This window comes from Protopterus annectens, chromosome 12.part0, assembly GCF_019279795.1.
Source record: "Protopterus annectens isolate FY-2018-M chromosome 12.part0, PAN1.0, whole genome shotgun sequence".
Lineage (NCBI taxonomy): Eukaryota > Metazoa > Chordata > Ceratodontiformes > Protopteridae > Protopterus > Protopterus annectens.
In genome coordinates, this window is record NC_056746.1 from 1,354,299,107 (window position 1) to 1,354,321,811 (window position 22,705).

Genomic DNA, 22,705 nt, shown 5'->3' on the forward strand with positions numbered 1-22,705 from the left:
ATCTCCAGCTGTTGTTTATTGTGGGAAATATACAAGCAGCATTAGATGTTAAACTACAAATGAATATTGTCTGTTCTTGAATACTCAATTACTTTTGAGTTTGCTACACATGGTTTACTGACAAACAAGTCAAAAAAGATAGTTGAATGTCATCACATAATTAACTGCAGTCAGGGTTTTCTTAGAAACAGAAACAAGTTAAATATAACAACTGGATTTTTGAATGTTGGGTTAACCAGTCACACTTCAGCTGTTCGTTCTCTTCATAGTTTCACATGCTTTATTTATTTACATTTTTTAACTGAGTGAGTAGTCTAGTCACACCTCTTGAGTTATGACCAACACTTTTGTAGATCAGAGTGTATGTGATGTGTCTTTAAGAAGCATATCAAGGACTGAACGTGCACATGTAAATACCAGGCACATGCTATTCCCAGTGCCATTTTGAGAGTGCAGCCAGAGAGTCCGCATGCATGATTGCAGTAGTCAGTTTGTATATAAGCTACTTAAGTTAAAGACAGTAAAATTCTATCGTGATGTGATTGTATAAAATAAAGCTGTTTGAACAGAACCCACGAAGACTCTATTGTGTCCAAAGTAGGAGAGCGACATGGTGTCAGAACCAGAATCGAAGAGAGTGAGATTTAAAGCCATGAGGTACAGAGATGGCAGTGAAGGTAAACTAAGAGAAACAAGCAAAGCATGGAAAAGAGCTAGAAAACAATCCCAGGTAATGAGAATATCCACAAACTGTTTATTCATAAAAAGATGAAACCGAATATTACAAGGGCACAAGCTGCATTACTAAACATGCAGCAAGCAGAAAAGGCTTATTAACTAAGGGAAATGTTTAAAATTAAGATATTTGATTAAACAATTATTGGAAAATCAAAATGAGAGAAAGTAAAAACTGTCATATTGCTGTACAGACTGAATCAAAGGAAGACTCTGAGTGTTTGAAGTGCAAGTTTAAAGAAATGTGCAACCCCCCCAGACAAATATTACATTAAGGAAGTATTTGTTTTACATGAGAGATCAGAAACCAGGGGAAATTTTTGCAGCTTATATAAATGACCTGAGAAACAAAGCTAAAATATGTCGGTTTGGTGACTTAAAAGATCAGTTAATAAAGGACAAGTTTGTGTGTGGTATTAATAGTGCTACTGTGAGAAAGATTTTGCTTTTGATAGTGATTTAACTTTGAGTAAAGCCAATGAGATTTGCCAAATCCATGAAGTGACAGAAAACCACACAAGTATGCTTGCAAGTGACAAGAGCATGGTTTCAGTATGCTCCAGAGCAAATGTAGATAGCATGCAACACGTGACAAACAGAAATAGGCCTACTAAGCACATGGCAGCCACAACCCTTGTTAGCTCACCATGGAAACCACTTAGTTTTCCAGCAAGTTCTAAGACTAGTTCAGTTAAAGGAGCATGCTCAGTGCAGTACAAGTGTGAATCAGCAAAACCCAAGTCCAGCTTCATTAACTGTCACAACTGTGGTGCCAATCATCAGTCTAAAAGAGAGAAATGCTTAGCATTTGGTCAGCAATGTCACAAGTGTAAAAAATGTAACCATTTTCAAAAGTTTTGCAAATGAAGTAAACCTCACGCACATACCTCTCAACCAGAAAACATCAAAAATCTGGACAAGGCCCATGAAAAATAGCTACAAATCTGCACTCTGATTAACATCTAATTTGCATACATAATTATGCAATCCCACCCACTCCAGTGGAATTGTGGGATACCAACTTTCAAACTCAAACTGAAGAACAGACAACCAAAATATGGCACCAGAGTCCCCCTGCAGCCATTTCAATGTCCCATTACCTGGTGATGTTGCCCCATTTACCATAAACACTAATGTGTACATACTGCTTTACTTCTACAATGATTATTTGGATTTTATTTTTACATTTTGCAGCACAACAATACACACACACTAACAGACATCTGCTAAACAAAGCAATACTGCCTCACAATGAAAAGAGACTTGGCATTAAAACTTCTCTGCCCTTGAATCTCACATTCATTGAAATAGCATTGAAACCCACATCACATCCAAAGAAAATGCATCTGGCCAGTGGTGGATAAAGATTACCTTTGAGCTGTTTTCAAATCACTGGCCCCTTGCACACAAAACAAGAAACATACATGTGTTATTTTCTTTGATGCACATTCCTGACTTTATTAAGTTATATTCCTTCTATAATACAGCACACTTGTTAGACAGAGCGCATTTTAAATGTATTGTTTGTACATTTTCCAGTAGGCTGTATTGTAGGCAATGAAACAAAATGCATGAACTAATAATGACAAAACTGCCCAATTCAGAACATTTCCATCATAAAAGTCTACTTCCACACCCACACTATAAATAGAATGACAGTAGTGTAAGCCATAGGCATCTTGCATAGCATCTCACACTTATTTTCAACTTCAGTTTTTTTTTTGGAGGGGAGGCAAAAGGTCAGAAACCAGGGACACATTTAAAACATTGCTTGGATAATTTTGGAAAGTTACTAGAATAAAAAGTTGTGCTACCACCATGCATTTCACTGGCAAGTCTTGAACCTAGGACCCTAGCCACTGCAGTCAGAGCAACATACCACTATGTCAAATCAGCAGTTTCCTAAAAAATAGGAAGACTGAAACTTAATGGCTATCATTTAGTGAATTCAGTTCTCACTTCTCACCATAGCTCTCAACTCTTAGCACAAAAAACGTGGACAAACAACAAAGCCAATAATTGGGAAATAGAAATTCTGTTCTCACTTCTCACCATAGCTCTCAGCTCTTAGCATAAGAAATCTGGACAAAGCTCAGAAATTATGGTGGCTAGGGACTTTAGGCTCTTGAGAACACCACTCCTTACCTTACCTGAGTCCAAATTGTGTGGTGCCATTAATCCACTTCACTTTATTCCTCAAAATGAGTGCTGCTGTTAATCCGTTAATCCACTTGATTCCCCCAAACAAAATGAGTGCTGCTGCTGTTAATCCAAAATGAGTGCTTGCATTTGCACTTGATTTCCTGCTCACATTTACAGCCACTTGCACTTGAATTCCCACTCAGATTTGCAGCCAGTCCAGCTGGAAATGATGATGTCAACTCCTTGAGCTCAATTCCGACTGGCTGGTAGCCCTAACGGGACTGACATCATCATGCATGTGATGATGTCAGCTCCAACAGCGCGATATTCAAAAAACTTAAAAAACAAAATAAAAAAAATTAAAAATGAAGGGGTGCTACTCGGGAATCGTGGCATCCCTTCATTTGGACCCCAAAACCTGGTAAAAACCAAGTAATTCAGTATGGTTGGGAGGTATGCTCATGCAATTGTAAAGAAAGGTCACACAAAATAGCAAGTTGATCAAGCAGAGCCACAGCAGTCAACTTTCTATGTAGATGGTGTATCAGTAATTGGTGAGAGAGCTGATGCAGTGAATATATTGGCAAAGAGCGAGGTGTTTTGTACAGTCCGGATCAATGGTAAATCCGCAGAACTTAAAGTAGACACTGGTTCAAACTGTAATGTTATATGAGCAGACACATTTGTTAAAGTGAGAACTAATGAACAGCTCAATGTGGCCAGTAATGCAAAACTTGTTGCGTACGGAGGTGAAGAAATTCAAACTGAAGGCTCAGTGATACTTTCATGTTATTTTGCTAAGAACTGTTACAACTTGTTCTTCTATGTAGTAAGGAGACCACTACATTCTTTACAGGATCCCAAAGGCAGTTTGAGAATGAATCTGTGTTCTTCTACCAAAGAAGTTCATCACATAAGTGCATATCCTAATTCCAATTTTTCCGAAGCCATTTTCTCAGAGTATGCTGATGTTTTCGATGACAAGTTGGGGTAAACTTCCAGTTTTGTATTCCATGAAGTTAGACCCAGAGGTCATTCCAGTAGTCAGACCAGCATGAAGAGTTCTGATAGCTATGCAGGATAAAGTCAAAGCTCAGCTGGATAAAATTGTGCAGCAAGGTGTGATTTGTCCAGTTACTGAACCTACCGAATGGGTGTTGTCTATGGTAGCAGCTCTCAAAAAAGGCTCAGATGAATCAGAATATGTATTGACCCAAGAAATTTGAACAAAGCATTGAAGAGACCATATCATCCAATGTGTACAGTCAAAGAGGTTGCAGCCCTAATACCGAAGGCCACTGTTTTTTCTGTCTTGGACGCAAAAAGTTCATTTTGGCAAGCGATGCTTGATTGCAAATCCTCATTACTAACCACTTTTCATACCCTGTTTGGCAGATACAGATTTCTAAGGATGCCATTTGGAATAAATTCTGCAAGTGAAGTCTTTCAGTGTACAATGGAACAATTTTTTTCAGGTTATCCTTGTGCCATAGTAATAGATGATTTATTGGTTGGAGGCGATGGTGAAGCTGAGCATGACAAAAGCCTAAAGAGAGTTCTAGACAGAGAACATGAAGTAAACGTGAAGCTCAACTCTCTGAAGTGCAAGTTTAGACTTTCAGAAGTTACATATGTAGGTCATTTATTTACCAGCACTGGCTTGAGACCAGAACCAACCAAGCAAGCAGCTATTCTTGAGATGTCAGCACCAGACAATGTTCAAGCTCTGCAGCATTTCATAGGTGTGGTTAACTATTTAGGCAAGTTTATACCAGACTTCAGTGAGGTGACAGCACCTTTAAGAGAGCTAACATGTACAAATGCTACATGGTCATGGTTAGAACAGCACCAGAAGGCATTTGAAGACCTTAAGCAGAAGATTGCCACCCCATCTACATTAAGATTCTATGATATGAACAAACCAGTCACTCTTTCCTGCAGTGCTTCAAAATTTGGTCTTGGCACAGTTATTCTTCAAGATGGCAGACCAGTAGCCTATGCATCTAGAACCCTTACCCAAACTGAGATGCAATATGCTCAAACTGAGAAAGAACTTTTGGCAATACTATCTGCATGTTCCAATTTTCATGATTATATTTATGGTTGTGGTATTCAGATTGAAACTGACCACCAAACTTTAGTTACAATTCTAAAGAAGCCTATGCATTCAGCTCCAGCAAGATTACAAAGAATGATGCTCAAATTACAAAAGTACAACTTCAAAATGGTCTATACGAAAGGTAAATTACTCTGTCTGGCTGATACCTTATCTAGATCACCCAGAAACAGGACAGAACAGCCTGACGCATAGAATTTTGACTTTATCGTGATGACAGTGAGTAATTTTTCTACCACTAGTCTTAATGAGCTGAGAGATCATACAAACACTGATACAATTTTGCAAAAACTCAATCACTTCATTAATGTTGGTTGGCCGTCAAAGCAATCTAGTGTACCACCTGAAGTGCAAACCTATTTTCCTTACAGAGATGTAATGTTGATGGAAGATGGCATTATTTTCAAAGGTCTTAAATTGTTGTTCCTGCTTCCTTACAACAAGAATAGATCCAGATTTTGCATCGTGGACACTCAGGTTCCACATCCACTAAGAGAAGAGTGAGAAAACTAGTATTCTGGCCTTCCTTACTGAAAGAAATTGATAAAGTACTTTCTTCTTGTTCAGTATGTAATAGTACTAAACCGCATTTGCAAAGAGAACCAGTTCAGCTAAATCAAGTTCCTGAACTGCCTTGGTCAACAGTAGCCAATGATATCTTTGAGTGGAACAATCAACGCTAATTTAGTACTGGTAGATTCTTATTTGAAATGGTTTGAGATTGACTTACTATCTAACCTAACATCCACTACTGTTATTACTAAGTTGAAACATCATTTCTCAGTCCATGGTAGTCCACACTAAGTTGTTTCTGACAATGGTACTCAATTTACTAGTCAGTTATTTCAGAAATCTGCAAGAGAATGAGACTTTGTACATTTTACTAGCAGTCGTGAATATCCACAGTCATATGGACTAGCTGAACGTGCAGTGCAGAGTACAAAGCAATTACATGAAAGGTCAAAGCGTGACAATACTGATGTCTTTTTTGAATTAACTTAACCTTAGAAACATACCCCGTGATGATATTCTTGGCTCACCTGCTCAAAGACATCTATCCAGACTAGCCAGAACGACACTACCTATTAGTTCCAGTTTATTGAGGCCTAAAGCTAAGAATAACAAAACCATCAAGGCTCAATTATTCAAGAAGCTTTCTGTCCAGAAGTCTAGTTATGATAAATTGAGCAGATTTCTTTGTCTGTTGAGGGAAGGAGAGACAGTGAGGATACAAACAGCAAAAAGTTTCGACCGGATTGGTCAAGTTACAGGTATATGTGACGAGCCGAGATCCTACCTTGTAGAATCTGAGTGTGGAGTACAGGAGAAATTGCAGACATCTTCTTCTTGTACCAGAATCACCATTGCAGCATTGTTCCTGTGATACAGACTAGATCTCAAAGCGAACCAAACGTTGTTTCCATTTCAGAGTGTGTTTCAACCTCTAATTCCATTCCTGAAGATGTTCCAAATACTTCCAAGGTGGAACATTCTGTAGAGACAGCTGCAGTTGCTAAACCAAATTCCAAGTTTTATCTCACACAATATGGTGGAATATCCAGGCCCAGTGTAAAATATGCAGCAACATGGACTTACCTATATATATATATATATATATTTATATATATACATATATATATATATATATATATACATATATATATATATATATATATATATATATATATATATATATATATATATATACATACACACACACACACATATATATATATATATATATATATATATATATATATATATGTATATATATGGTTCCGCTTCACAATCTCGAATTACTGAATGCACGAAATTCAGTAACTCGAGACTGTAAAGTCGAACCAACAAAAATCCCGAAACCCATAAGCATGAAAACGAAAAACCCCGAACATATAAAACACATACACCACACAACATACAACCCACATCACATAAACTACAAGCCCTACACTACATGTATGCAGGGGGGGCAAGCCCCCCTGCACCCCCCCACACCCCCCTACTTATATATTCTAACTCCGAGATCGCACTAATACACAAAATAAAAAACACCACACAGACATTTTTCACTGCCTCGCATACACACACACACACACACACACACACACACACACACACACACACACACAAATACAGATACATATATACCTAGTATTGCATAATTGCATGACAAAGAACTACCTGTGATATCGGCATGCCAAATAGATTCATAACGTTGCAAAATCTATTTCTCAAAGAGGGACGATGTAGATCAGAGTGCATGTGCTTTATCTTTAACAAGCATATCAAGGACTGAACGTGCATATATAAATACTGGGCATGAGCTATTCCCAGTGCTATTTTGAGAGTGCAGCCAGACAGTGAGCATATATGATTACAGCAGTTAGTTTGTATGTAAGTTACTTAAGTTAAAGTCAGTAAACTTCTATCGGATGTGTTTGTATATAATAAAGCTGCTTGAACAAATCTCACAAAGACTCTTCTACTGTGTCCAAAGCAGGAGAGCGACACTTTTGCCAGTGGTAACTTGTAACCATGTGGATGACATTTAACATACAGTGGCAGTCTACAACAACATTATAGAAAAAAAGGAACACAGGATGTTACTGATGGGCTAAGTTAATGGGTACATGTGAGAAAGTCACAATTTACACATAAAAAGTGAAAAGTCCTATAGATAGGTCCTCTGACACAGTGGAGAATGAAATGGTGGTTGAGAAATTGATAAAATACACCAGACAGTAAACTAGGTTTGCTAGATTACTGTGCAAAGGACATAGACCTTGATAACAAAATGCAGGAAATAAAGAATTTCTCTTGTAATGATACACAGAACTGGAGAAGCAGCCCACTTAGAATATGCAACCATCGTATAGTCTCCGGGACTGGTAATGGTGCTAAAATCATTTCATTTTATAGGAGTTTAATTGTAGTTATTAAATAAGTGAAAGGAGAAAACAAATGCACTAAAGCAGTCAAATCTTTACTCTGCCAGGATTGTGAAGGGACCGTCAGCTGACAGAATGCACTAGGACCATTTAATACATTCATTCTATGGCTGCTACAAAAAGAAGGAAACAGATCACAGACTAAGGCATGACATAACAACTAGACTCCTTAGGTATTCTACACAGTAAAAATGAATTTGCGGTTAAGTCAAACAAACAGTGGAAATCAGCTGCATTTATGCTGACATGGTATATTCTCATTAAAAGATACGTGCACTAACCAGCAAATGTAAATGTGTGTATTTAAAATAAAAAGCCTGTGTACAGAAAACCTGACACCACAGATACTTATCTTTGTGCCGTAAATAAGATTTCTAGTTCCATACTTTAATCCACCGCACAGCATCTGCATAACCTTGTATTAAATACAGTTACAACTGCAGGTACGACTAGACCTTTTCATCATTGTAGCAGCTAACACAAATACGGCACATAGTCAAATGGAAAATACAGATATGTTTAAAGAATAAGATAAGGTCATAAAAAAGAAAAGAATATACAAACACATGCCAGCATTTTTGTCATATCACTAACTGATATTGTGAATGTTTTCCATTACAACGCAGTGATTCCTTGCTGTTACATTTTTTGACCTTTTTAAGAATTAGGTAGTACCTTATAAAAAGAGGTAGGAAATAGTTTTGTTGTTGTTGCTTTGCTTTCTGGGATTTAAGAAAGAAAGATTCTCTTACCTTGTTATTTTTTTTAGGAAATCTTTATCCAGTTTTTGTCAGACAGTTCTAATCTGTATGTTAAAAGAAGATAGAGAAACCTTTTAGTCACTGGCAGCTTTTACTAAGTCAGCAATTAACAAGAGTAACAGCAGAAGATTCAGGAATGTCGCCCAAGCAGTAAAGCAGTGAATACTTTTCTGATTAGTTATATGATTTGTAGACGTATTTAAATAAGCATACAGGAAGACAGAACATTAAGGAAACCTGACAGAATGCAAAACAGCAGGACAAACATTAAGAAAACATTTCTACCCAACAAAACAAAAAGTGACAGAATAGTGTGTAACATATTACAGTGCACAAAAACCTGGTTATATAAAACTAATATATCCACATTATCCATATGCCTCATTCATAGTTGCATCTCCTATTACAAAACAGTGAACATTGTTGGAGTTAATGTAACCCAGTACCTCTGCCTTCACTTACATAACGTCTGCAGGGTGTTCACTGGTACCTTCTGATTGTTGAAGCCAGCACTGTGTAAAACATCCACAGATTTAAGTCTACCATTAAAAAAAGTCTACCGTGCCCCTCCAAATCCAGGTGCACCACAAACCTGGCAAATACTTTTAGAGTTTTTTGTGATTTTTAAACATGATAATGGCCCAATAACTCAGTAAAATGTGACGACTGCCATATGATCCAAAAAAAGAAAAAAAGTACAAGCAGAGTTTCAACTGCTGGGGAGATTGGCATAATGGTTAAGGTATTTACCTTACAGACACAAGTTGCAAGGTTTGATTCTCACATGGGACATTTGGCTAGGCTTAAAATGGCCCACAAGAGCAGGCAGCTTATGGACCAGTTACTCTGGTGGCTGGTAAGTAATTAAAAGGTGGTGACCTTTATGGTCAGGATTCAGCTGAGATTCCACTGCTGTCCATACTAGTGATGGACTACATCAGCATAAAGATTGTGGTGAGGAGGACAAAAATCTGCTGTATGCAGAAGACGTGGCATAACAAACAGACTGAAAAGGAACCTCAGCAAATGGTAGGGGAATGAAATGTAAAATACATACGATGACAACTGGTACAGCTAAGTCAGTGGTCATCGCAGCAAATGCGGGAAAGCAGAAGAAGCTTAGTCCTGAGCCTCAGGTAGATGGGAGGTGTGGCTGAGAAGGGGAGTCTGAATGAGGAGGTCAAAGCTAGAATTAAATGTAGTCCAGCCCACTGGTGCAGAGTGTTAGAGTTAATGTGTGGCAGAAGAATGCTGAACCGTGGTGAGACCAGTATGTCTCTTAAGACCCAGAACCCTAGGTGATAAAGACAGAGCAACTGACAAAGCTTGAGGTGCTGGAGAAGAAGTGTCTGATAATACACGCTGTAGGACAGATGAAGAAATGAGGACAGAATTGCAAAAGCCAAAGTGGTGCCAATTTGCAGAGAAGGTCAAGGAAGACAAATTATGGAGGTTCAACCCCATATATAAGAATGCAGAAAATAATTTGTAAAGCAGATGTAGGAGAGACAGAAGGAAGACAAGAGGGGATGAGGATGCCTAACCAAGAGGTGGATGGATTGCATGAGAGAAGACCTGAGATAGGCAGGCATGACTGATGAGGAAGACAAAAGAGTGGCGCTGAACAGGCAAAAGTTGTAAGAGTTGGTGTGACACCCCAGACCCATGTAATACATCCATTAAAGTTTATGGACTCACCTCACCTTATTCCTTAATTGATGTTACTGAGGGATATACTTAATTTATTTGGGACATGGTTTAATAATAAAAAAAAACGTGAAGCTTTTTATTAAAAAATCTCATGTAAATAAGGCAACCAAGTAACCTAAGAACACAGTAGCACTGAACTCACTAAGTGCTGCATTGTGTGTAGGAACAACAAATATTTTTAAAAAAAAACTGCCTTCTGTGCCTTGAACTTAATTTTTGCTCTAATCACTGACTATTGTTATTTTTTTCCCACACATTCAAATAAAATGCAAATTCTGCCCAGAGAAGTCAGTCTTACCCAGCCTGATACAAACTGAAGTCACTTGTGACAGCACCACATTCTAATGACAAACCTCTTTTGCATAATAAGCTAATGCCACTGATAAGACTAAATGATCCCCAAGACATCATATACTACTGTAAACTCCTAATCAAACCCAATCCAACAGAACTACTATAAATGTCAATTATATAACCAGCTGTGAAACTGAAACCAGGGAGTGGTGTGCACCACTGAGTCAGAAAAAAGAAGGAATGCAGAAAAGGCATGCTTCAAAATATTGAGGTATGTAAAATACTAGAGGGTATAAAGTATCATGCCTCGTCTCACTTCATTCCTCATGAAAGACACCACCTACACTCAGCTTCAATATTAGTGCTAATAAAGACTGAAAGAAGGCCTTTACTATCACCACTTCCATCCAGTACAGTGCAACATACTCATGAGGTATAGAGATGAACGTAGGTTTGGACTCATTGCTATATATTAGGCTAACAACCACTGTGACCATTATATGTCTAGCTAAGCCTCCCAATTGTATTCCACAACTTTATGTACCTTACAGGTTACTTTAAGGGGTATGTGTAAGCTGTGGCAAGATATAGAAGCTTCCTCTGTCCATCAGAGACAAAAGCTAGACCTCAGGGCATATTTCCGATTTCTCATCCACTGGCCCAGACTTCTCTTGAATAGGATTATGGAAGACCTCTGCTTCACACAAATGAGAAGCCTGTTCCAGAGAAGGGGAATTTCTCTGAGAGACATATCCATCCCTCCAATATGATCTGTTTATGCCACAAGCCAAGTTTAAATCTGTAGATTGAGTAATTCTGATGCTATTCATTTTACAGATGTGCAAAAAGGGCCATCAGAGTGAGATCCGGGGATGCCTTGTATGGCAGTCTGTAGGAAACAGTGTATAGAGATAGGGTTTAGAGGTGATCTGCATAGGACATGCTGCTTATGCCCTGTATTCTTTTTGTGACAAACTCTGTGGATGTTCTAGTTGTTGCATGTACCTGGTCAGTTATGTATCGAAGGAGATGTTGTACTCAATCATGAGCCAAAGGAGGTATTTTGAACAGTGAAATGATGACTTCCTTGGATCTAAATGCCATACTCTCAGCTATAAGATGAGCAACATAGTATTATTTCCTTACTACCTTAGTAACCTGACTTTTGACCAGCATGTGTCTATCTACATACATATCCAAATCCCTGACTGCTGGTTCTACATTTAGGGGTGTGTTATTGATGAGATAATTTTCTAGGCTGAAAGACTTCCCAAAGGGTGCTATTATACATTTTCTTCGCATTGAGTTTTTAGCTGTGGCTTTGGCACCAGTCATTTGTCTGTGTTAATCCTTCCTGTAGTGTGTTAGTGTCTGGGGGCATTCTATGACTGCTTCCACTTTAGAATCACCTGCAAACTTAGTCAGTCAGAGAACATTGACATTGGCTTTGAGTTCCAAGAAGTGCTGCCAAAAAGGAGTAGACCCAAGCAAAGTCCCCTATGGGACTCCACTTGTGACTGGCATCTTTGAGGTGATACTTTCCACTATCCTAATTTCCTGGATTCTATCTGATAGCCAACTAGCTATCTGTTGGGTAACATAATAACCATGAGTTTGTTTATAATGCCTGAGTGGGGTATTGTATCAAACACCTTAGCCAGGTCAAGGTAGGCAGGATGCACCATTTGGCCTCATCCATTGCCATGGTGACCTTCTCAAGGAAGTCCACCAGGATGAGTAGGCATGACCCATCCTTAACGGAACCAAGTTGGGTTGTATCCGGTGACTGAAAGTTTTCTATGTCCTTTTTAATCATTTCTATGATAATTCTTTGCATGGCTTTGCATACAGAACTACTCAGACTTATGGGTCTATAGTTTTCAGGAACCTGTTGATGGTCACCCTTGTGCAGAGGGATGGCTTTTGCACTTCTCCATTCATGTGGCACAGGGTTTGTCTGGAGGTTATGGTTAAATAATGAGGCCAGTGATACTGATAGGTCATGTTTCAGGCTATTTAGGAGGCATCCTGGGATATTATTGGGGAACATCGATGCACCGTGTTTGGCCTTAGACAAAGCACAAGGGCCTGCTTACAAGAGATACTGGGGGGGGTTGTTTGATGGTATTTTCTAGGGGGACGCTTGGGGGGGGTAGATTTATTCATTTATTTATTGACACTTTATTACTGGGAAAGTCTGACTGGGTGGGAGCCCTTTTTCAGCAGAGGACCAGGGAGAAAAACTTCAAAGTATTACAAAACAATGATTTTACAATCTTTAAAAATAATACAAAAAACAAATACAGTTTAAATAATTATACTAAATTAAACATAAAATGAAAACATTTGTAAGGATAGATGAAAGATGTATGACGATTTAATATTTGAGAAAATTTAGCCATTTTACAGTGAAATGAAATGAAAAATCATATAATACAAACAGAAATTGCAATATTAAGTGAGAGAAAAGCAAGGTTATGGCATATTTAGAGAGAAAATCAGGGAGAGAAACTGATAGAAGTAAGGAAGTGAGTGAAGAAGGGAGAGTAAGGAAGTGTAAGGTACAAACAGGTATTTATTCACATTGAGGGATATAATTTACTGTGGTGTTGAGCAAGAACAAAACAGCTTTTGGCTAGGAAGTTTTTCAGAATGGTTTTGAAGGATGGGAGGGAACATCTTGACCTGATGGATACAGGTAAGGAGTTCCAGGCCTTAGCCACATGGTACGAATACAGACAATATCCAGCAGATTTTATAAGTTTGTGGAAAGACAGGAGTTTTTGGTCATTTGATCATAATGACCGACTGGGACCATAGTTGTGTACAACGTTATTTAGTGCTGGATGATTTTAAAGGTGGTAAAAAGCTGTGTATATGTTAGCTAACAGGGTAGTTCTAACCAATTTAGGCTTTTTAGTGCCATACAGTGATGGGTTCAGAAAGAGATATTTGCTGCAAATTTAACGGCTTTGTTACATCATTGTTCAAGTTTTGATTTTTGTGATGCCTGAAGGTTAGTCAGGATGAGAGCGCTATAAAGAAGTGTGGACAGGAGACAAGTAGTGGCAGGTGTACTTTTAGTTGTGTCAGTGAGAACGCTTTTTGATATTTAAAGCATCCTTAGTCTTTGATGAGTTTTTCGTATACAATTTTGTATATGCAGGTTGAATTTAAAATTATTCTCCATTATCATCCTTAATAATTTCTTATAACAAGTGATTTCAGTGGTTTTATTTTTCAGAGGGTTTTAAAATTTTGTTTTTTCATGAGAGAGCGATTTGGGGAAAGAAGTCATAGTTTTTTTTTTGGGGGGGGGGGTTGAGCATGAGTTGTGTTACACAGCCATATTTCACTGGCTGTTAAAGTTTCCTGAGTAATTTTTTTGAAGGTGTTCCATGTTATCAGATATGCAAATGAATGTGGAATCAGCTGCATAATACATTAGGGAGGCCTGTTGTGTGTTTGTGTAGAGAGTGTTGAGGCCTGTTGTGTGGATGTGTAGAGAGTGTTGAGGCCTGTGTGGATGTGTAGAGAGTGTTGAGGCCTGTTGTGTGGATGTGTAGAGAGTGTTGAGGCCTGCTGTGTGGATGTGTAGAGAGTGTTAAGGCCTGTTGTGTGGATGTGTAGAGAGTGTTGAGGCCTGTTGTGTGGATGTGAAGAGAGTGTTGAGGCCTGTTGTGTGGATGTGTAGAGAGTGTTGAGGCCTGTTGTGTGAATGTGTAGATAGTGTTGAGGTCTGCTGTGTGGATGTGTAGAGAGTGTTGAGGCCTGTTGTGTGGCTGTGTAGAGAGTGTTGAGGGCTGTTATGTGGATGTGTAGAGAGTGTTGAGGCCTGTTGCGTGGCTGTGTAGAGAGTGTTGAGGCCTGTTGTGTGGATGTGTAGTGAGTGTTGGAACAAGGAGGAGACAAAGGACAGAGCATTGTGGTACAAGTGTGGTGGAGCTCAATTTGTCAGCCAGCAGATTTCCTGTATCTTCTGTCTTTAATTTCTACAAGTCTTTTGGGTTTCTAATACCATGATAGAGTGGACCCCATTCCTAAGTCAAAGTATGATTAATGTTCATGAAATTAGTATAGTTTCAATTTTTGATGTTCACCAGAAGTGCTCTTTGCAGTTCCCACAATGTGCCCAGAACTGACTCCTTCTGCAATTCATATGAAATTACATGTATCGATAACATATCTAAGTACAAATGTAAATTATTTTTTATAAGACCCGTTGCTCCTACTACAAGTGGAACTGTCTGGGTATCCTTCTTGTACTTTGCCCTCATTTCTGCCTGCAAATCCTGGTATTTTATGACTTTGTGTCTCTCTGTACATAAGACACTGTTGTCACTGGTGTGATTTCAATGATCAATGCTACTTTTCTCTTCTTTTCCTGGACTACTATATCTGTTTTTTTCACATCTATGTTTTGAATGGCTGGTGATGGCTGATCCCATATGATATAAACTTCATCATTGGCTCACGTTTCCAATGTTTTTCATCTGCTTTGATATTACAATTTTTGCACAATCCCCAATGCAACAGTCTTGTCACATTATTATGCCTTTCAGTATACAGTCCTTCTGCCATTACTGTATCACACCAAGCAACAAGAAGTGCAACTGTTTCCAATTCTGTTTTACAAAACTTGCATTTGTCAGTTTCTCCCACATTTTAATGGACTTTGTAAACTGTGTATGATGTCCACTATCCTGCGCCACCAATATTAACCTTTCATCTTTTGGTTTACATTCACCTGTCCTTAACCATTCCTGCATTCAGTCCTGATCAGCATGAGTTTGTTCCAAGAGTTTTCTGTACTTGCAGCGATATTTGTGCATTTTCAACATTTCTTGAATTCTCAGCTGACCTTTCACCTTTACGTTCTTCCCTTTGTTTTCGGCACATTCAGCTGCTGCCTGAATTTTTTTCTGCTTCTGGTCTGATTTCCATTCTCCTTGGACACCAATATGCCTCTGCTAATCTAAGCAGGGAAATCATCTCAGACTTGTTCGCCTCGTGTTTTAAAACTTCCACTATGTTTAGGTCTTGTGAGGTCAGCAGATAGGCAGGCAGATCTATGCATGTTATCAATTTCGAGGAGGCCCATACCTCCCTGAAGATGGGGAATATATAATCCTGGTATGCATTGATTTTTTATAAATCATTTGATAAGCATGAAGTGTCCTTCTTGCTTTCCTCTCCAACTGATCCAACACCATTTGGGACCATTCAGTCCCCCCAAATGTGTAAGTTTCGACAAGAAGAGCAAATTGGTTTGTAGATTGGATGTTGTACCTATATGTCAGAGCTGCTTTCAGTATTAATTATAGTCTTCTAAAATATTCCTTATTAAGTTTTATTCACATTTGTTCATGTTTTGTTGTTGATCCTTCATCAGTTCCCATATATTTACATACTCCCTCCTGCTCACGTTTTTTATATCACATTCCTGTCCCAGATGATGCTTTCTTGCTTCTGCAGCTTTCCAGGTTGCTTTTGCAAAATTATCAAGACTGAATAATGTTCTTATATTATCTGTGAAAGTTTTGACCAGTTGCAGTTGTGCTTTCAGTTCCTCACCTGATGAACTATGCAGTTTTAAATCATCTACAAAAAGAAGACGAGAAGTCTTTACACTTTGCTGTTTTTGGGAACCAAACTGTAGCCGTGATCTAATCTGTTAAGTAGACAGCTTAATGGATTAAGAGCAGGACAAAAGAGGAGTGATGATGAAGAGTCACCCTGGAATACCCCACTTTTAATTTTTATCCCTGGGATAATAATTTGCCTTTATCATAGCTTAACTACAAAGTGGTTTGCCTCTGTTTCATGGCTGCTGTAATGTAATCAATCAGTGCAGGGTGTATCTTATACATTTTTAAGCATTCTTTTTATCCATGAATGCGGGATACTGTCAAATGCTTTTTTGTAGTCTAACCATGTCATACCTAGATTCTTCCCCCATTATAACTTTATTTAACAACAAATGATCCTTTGTTCCATATGACTTTCTTTTGGGGTCTATATCAGCTTATCAAAAGATTAATAGAACAAACTCTCTTTGATCGACCTCTAAACATTGAACAACATAAATAGCGAAGACTCGGAACAGCAATTTTTTTCCCAGGGAAAAAAAAAAATTGCTGGGCCGTTTTCAGGAGTTTGCCATTTCCTCCACTGTGGTGCAATTTCAGAGTTGGTATATTTAAGTAGGGGGTGTGGAGGGTGAAACCCCCCACATCGGGGGGTGTGGGGGCAAAGCGCCCAACTTTATGTTGTGTTTTTATTTTTATATTTTTTTTGCAGAACAGCGATTATTTTCCCCCTGGGAAAAAAAAGCTCTGTTCTGCTATTTCGGTTGTTCGACATTTAGGGGTCGATCAAAGAGCGTTCACTGTTATCATCATTCGATTTCCTGATATAGACCCTTTCTTTTGTTACCCTTTTGTTTTACTGCCATGATTGAGTTTTCTTCTAAATGACTATAAACCCTATTGTCATCAATTCCAGTGCATAGTTTATACATCATCGGAAGGCAAGTTATTGGTTTATAGTTTTTAGGATAAATTGCAGGTTCACTCTTAAAGAGGAGTATTGCTTTTCCTGTTGTTAACCAGATTTACATCTGTTTGGGGTGTGCATACAAATAGATCTTACTCATGACTAAATCTTTATGTAAAGATGTTAATACTTTTAGACAGATGTTAGGTACTGCATCTAGGCCTGCAGTTTTTCAATTAGGAGCTTTCCTTAATTTTGTTTCATTTTCACTGGCTGTTACTTCATCCTGTTTCACATCCTGTTCATTTCAACTTTTTATTATTTCTTTTACTTCGTCTATTTATTCAGCACCTTTGTTATTCTCTGCAGGATCTTTATAGGGATTTTTTCAAAATGTATCTATTTCTTCTTTTTTGGTGGTGTCTCAATTCATTTTGCCTTGTTTCCCAATTATCTGTAAAACTTTTTTGGAGCATCAATAAATTGCTTATTTTGTATTTTTCCTTTATATTTACCTGCAAATCTTCTAAGGTTTTCTGCCTGTGCTGATATCTTTAGTTTATTATTCACAATAGTATACAATCGAACTTGATCTGTTCTGATACCGTGCATTGCTTTTATCACATCTATCTTTCCATTTTTGTTGATCTGTTCCCTCTTCTGTACTCTTCTACCAGTGACACTTCTTGTCTTAATTGCTTTATAGTTTTCTCTGTTTGATACTTCCATGATGACAGTTGATTTATCCCCTTCCTTTCCCTTACTGCCCTGTGTTTCTGTGTCAAGATTTTATCTGTTATTAATTTAGTTGCACAATAATATATCCTATTTACTTCTCTTATATTGCATGAACTTCTATGAACAGTCCTGATTACTGTGTTCATTTCTTTTATCAAACTTCTAACATTTTGGGTCTTATTGACTTTCTCTAGTCTATTTCTTTCATTGAACTTAATATGTCTATCCATCTCTATTAAATCAAGCAACTCTTTCCTTAGATCATTTTCTTCTAAACTGAGGGCACATTCTTTATTCTCCAACTCCTCTGGGCATTTTACAGAAAGTTCCAAAGCATCTTCCTGAGCCATATTGTCTTCAGTTTCATCCTGTGCCATATGTTGTTCTTTCATATGGGAACTCACTGGCCTATCACTTCACAACATTGATTATGTCACAGTTGCCACAGTTTCCTGTTCCTTCCCTCGCTGTGCAACTCCAACAGAACTTTTGTCCTCTTTCTTACTGAAGGCTCCAAAGTATCTTCATATGGCACCTGATTAGATGCTTCCTGCTCCAAAGGTGTATCCTTACGTTGGGGATCTATTATTCAGTCCTGCAGTGGTGTTATCAGAGCTAGATTTTCTTCACTGTTGCAGGTACTCCATAACCTCCGATTTCATTTCTTTAGCTTCTCCATTACTGATCCTCTTTTCTACTTTTCTTCTTTTGTTTTCTTATTTTTTGTGCTGTAAAATTTTCTATATCCAGATGTCTTTACTTGTATTTCTCTTTATCTTAGGTTCATAGGTAGGTACTAGGCTATTGGCCCTAGGGCCTATACAAGCCTAGCCATAATGATTCCTTGGCTATTGCTTCCCACAAATATTTACTTTCCTGGACCCCTGCCTAGCAGGGCTGCTCATGTGATCCCCGGAGTGAATTTCCTATCTCCCATCCAGTCATCAAGGTTCCTCTTGAAGACGGCCATTGAGGCGCTCTGCCTGACATGTATGGGCAGCCTATTCCAGAGTATGGGGAGTCTCTGGGTCAGGAACCTATCCCTACAGCATGTTCTACACACACACACACACACACACATATATATCTTTGGTGCTACTCTTTTTTGTATTGATTAATTTTGCTTTTTCCTTTGCATAAGTATTGCACCATATTAAATCTTTTTCTTTCCCATGTCTATATTTCTTCTTCAGATGTCTCCTGCTCCTCCTGTTTCACTCTTTGTTCCGTCATGTTGTGATATAGCCTGTGTTAGACTGTCTACAGTAAATACATTATTCACTTCTCAGGTATTCCATAACTTCAGCTTCTATTTTTTTAACTTCTCGTTTACTAATCTTCTGTTCTACATTCCCCCTTTGTGATCTTGCACTTTATATTGTGAAATTGTCCATATCTGGGTACTTTGCCTGTATTTCTCTTTGAATGCCTTTGGGCTGCTTTTTTGTATAGATTAGCTTGGCTTTCTTCTTTGCATAAATATTGCATCATATCAGATCTCTCTTTCTTTCCTAAGGCCATGCTTCTTTTTTATACCTTTCAAAAATCTCTAGGTTTTGTTCTTTAGATTTTTGCACTTCCTCAGTCACTTATTTTTCCAAATGCTCAAGGTTTCTTAGTCCATGTAATGTTTTCCATGAATCTGTTAAATTAATGAAGACAAATTTGCATTTGAAGCTTTTGATAGTTTTTCTTGTGTAATTATTTTTATTTCCTCTAATTTCTCTCTTAACCTTTTTCAATATCCTCTGTCTGGAAATTCTGGGTTTCTTGCATAATAGTAACAATGCATGATTTCTTTCTTATCCTCAATAGTCTACTCTATCATTTCTTTGTCTCTGTTTTGGCCTTTCAATTTTTGTGTTTTTTTTGAAAACCACTACTTCCTTCTAGAACAGGGGGGCCATCCACCCCCTGAGCTCGTAGGAATGTTTCCATGTCTTCAGGATTCTACATTGTAATTTTTTCCAGTCCTGGCACCAATGTACCTGCCAGTATTTGGTACTTTTTTATTGTGGGACTTGTGCGACTATCTGTCTTTTTATTTTTAATCTACTTCTGTCCATGATATATGCTGTATAAAATAAAATCTCTCTCTCTCTCTCTCTCTATATATATATATATATATATATATATATATATATATATATATATATCTGTCACTTTGGTGTGATTTGGTAAGAACAGGGTCCACCCTATGAAGGTACTCAGCAAGAACTGAGGATGAATTCTGTTCCAGAAATACTACTCTCCTTTTCTTGCTGATTTTATCATCTCTCTATTTGGACCCAATTAATATTTATTTGTTATGGGTATTTGCTGATGAAGCAAAGATATAACAAATGATGACAAGAGGATGGAGTCTCTTCCCCATCTTCTACATCCATTTCAAGGTTTAGATTCTTCCTTCTGCCTCCATAAAGTGCACAGCAGTTTCACACATCAGCACAGGTCCTCCACTCCCACCAGTTTCTACTTATTGCAACAAGCCTTAGTGACGCCATACAACAGTCATAAGTACCGTGTTTCTTGGCTCTCCATTCATGAGGCCCATGATACTGGTTCTGAAGATGACAGCAGAGTCACAGGAACCATGCATTTGACATGAAAAAATAACACAACATACCTGGCAGTGTATAACCACACTTTTTTGCAGTATGTAGACTGACTTGGGGAGAACACAGCTTTTTATTTATTGATTGTAATTATTTGTTTTTGCTAATTGAATATATGGCTAATCTAAATGAACCCTTTTCAACCTTGATCCAAGTGAGAAGCTTGATTCCAAAATATATAAATGTCTGATGTTGTTATATAGCATACTCTAGCAATATCCATATATGGGTCCATTTGCAGGTGATTGTTGCAAATTTTGCTTAGATCTTCTACAAGCTGAAGTGAGTCTGTCTAATGACTCCTTAAAGACGGGCTCATTTGGTAGTGTGGTAATATTACTATGTAGTGACTTGGATCAGATTTATCCAGTGATGGGGAGATGCAGGGTGGGGTACTGGCAGTTGCAGCATTGGTAATAACTAGGCCAAGGATATTAGGGTCTCTAGAGTAGAGGTTTACAATTTCCTCCAGTGCATTGGCATTAACAAAGTCTACAAGATACAGAGAATATCACTCTTTAGAGGTGTGTGCGCCACTAAATGTTTGGGTAATTGAAATCCCTTACCAGGAAGGTATTCAGTTTGATATCTAACCCTTCCATGGTGCTATGGTGATCTCTGTGATCTTTGAAGGATGTTGATTGAGATTTCTAGCTGGCAATGAAGTAATAATCAGATTTGTTAACAATCATTTGGCTCTCCGGGAACTCCAAGTTAAGGTTGTTGGTAATATGACATAAGGAGATGTCATTTCTGACATATATACAGACTCCCCCATAGATACATACAAGTGAAATACATGGTTCAAGTAATTCAACTCACTCCAGAAACATCTGGCATATATAACTAAATCCCACCTCATGCATGTGATAAAACCTCCCATATAAACACATAAAACAAGTATTTATACCCACCACCGGTGATTAGAACTGACCATAGAAAACATATTTGATCCTCGAAATTGAACCTATAACAAATACACCTGAGTCAGGTAAGAAAACCATAAAAACACATGACCCATGTAGTTACAATCCAGTTTAGAAACATTTAATCCAAGTAATTAAACCAATACAGAAGCACCAAGCCTAATTCATTAAACCCATTATAGAAAAATCTGACCCAAAAATTAAACCCTATCACACAAACACTTGACCCTAGTTATTAAAACACAGCACAGAAATCACTGACACATACGTGCTAACACACACACACACACACACACACACACACACACACACACACACACACACACACACACACACACACACACACACACACATGCACAAAAACTTGACTGTATTAATTAAAATATGTCACAGGAATACCTGGTCCAATAATTAAACCCTATCATGTAAGCAACTGACCCAAGTAATTAAAACACAGCACAGAAATACATAACCCAAGAAAATAAACCACAACAGAAATATCTGACACAGGTAATTAAAACCTACCTGACAAAATACATACAAGCGACCACAAAAATGCATAGAGCAAGTAATAAAACACACAAGGGAAGTATTTATAAGATACTAAATAAACTCACCTTACCAAGGTAATTCAACCTATCAAAGAAATGCCTGCTACAAGTAATAAAACCATATATACATTGAAAATCTGACTCTGGCAATTAAACCCATCTATAGGAACATCTTACCAAAGTAATTAAAATAACCAAACCTACAACAGAGATATCTGACACAGGTAATTAAAGTCAACTGATTAATTATGCTTGAAAAAGACAATGAAACACAGAAACATCTAACCCAAGCAATTAAAAACACCTGTAGAAACAATAAAACCAGCCACAGAGGCACCTAAACCAATTACTTAAATCTTACCACAGAAACCCTTGAGCCAATAATTTACTATCTAAAGCATACCACAGAAATATCTCACACAAGTTTTTAAAACCTGTAACCGAAGCATCTGATACAAATAATCAAAATCTACTACATAATCACCTCACTTGGGTAACTAAAACCCTTATCTAAATAATTAAATCTTACCAGAGTCAAGTAAAACCTACCACACAAACAACAGATACAAGTATTTATAACCTGAGCCAAATATTGAAAATCCACTACAGAGACACCTGGCCCAAATCAGTAAAACCAACTAAAGTTTACCACAGAAACACCTGACCAGAGTATT

The 22,705-nt window shown here is 37.9% G+C and overlaps 1 protein-coding gene across 5 annotated transcripts in view; it reads right to left on the bottom strand.

Annotated features, from left to right (window-relative positions):
* The window catches only part of SLCO4A1 (solute carrier organic anion transporter family member 4A1), a 921,682-nt gene that overhangs the window by 380,962 nt on the left and 518,015 nt on the right, over positions 1–22,705 (bottom strand). For all 5 annotated transcript variants that reach the window (XM_044090405.1, XM_044090404.1, XR_006367160.1 and 2 more), the window contains one exon: positions 8,694–8,746. The gene's annotated coding sequence lies outside the window, so the exon portion shown is untranslated. The remainder of the gene's footprint in view (positions 1–8,693; positions 8,747–22,705) is intronic.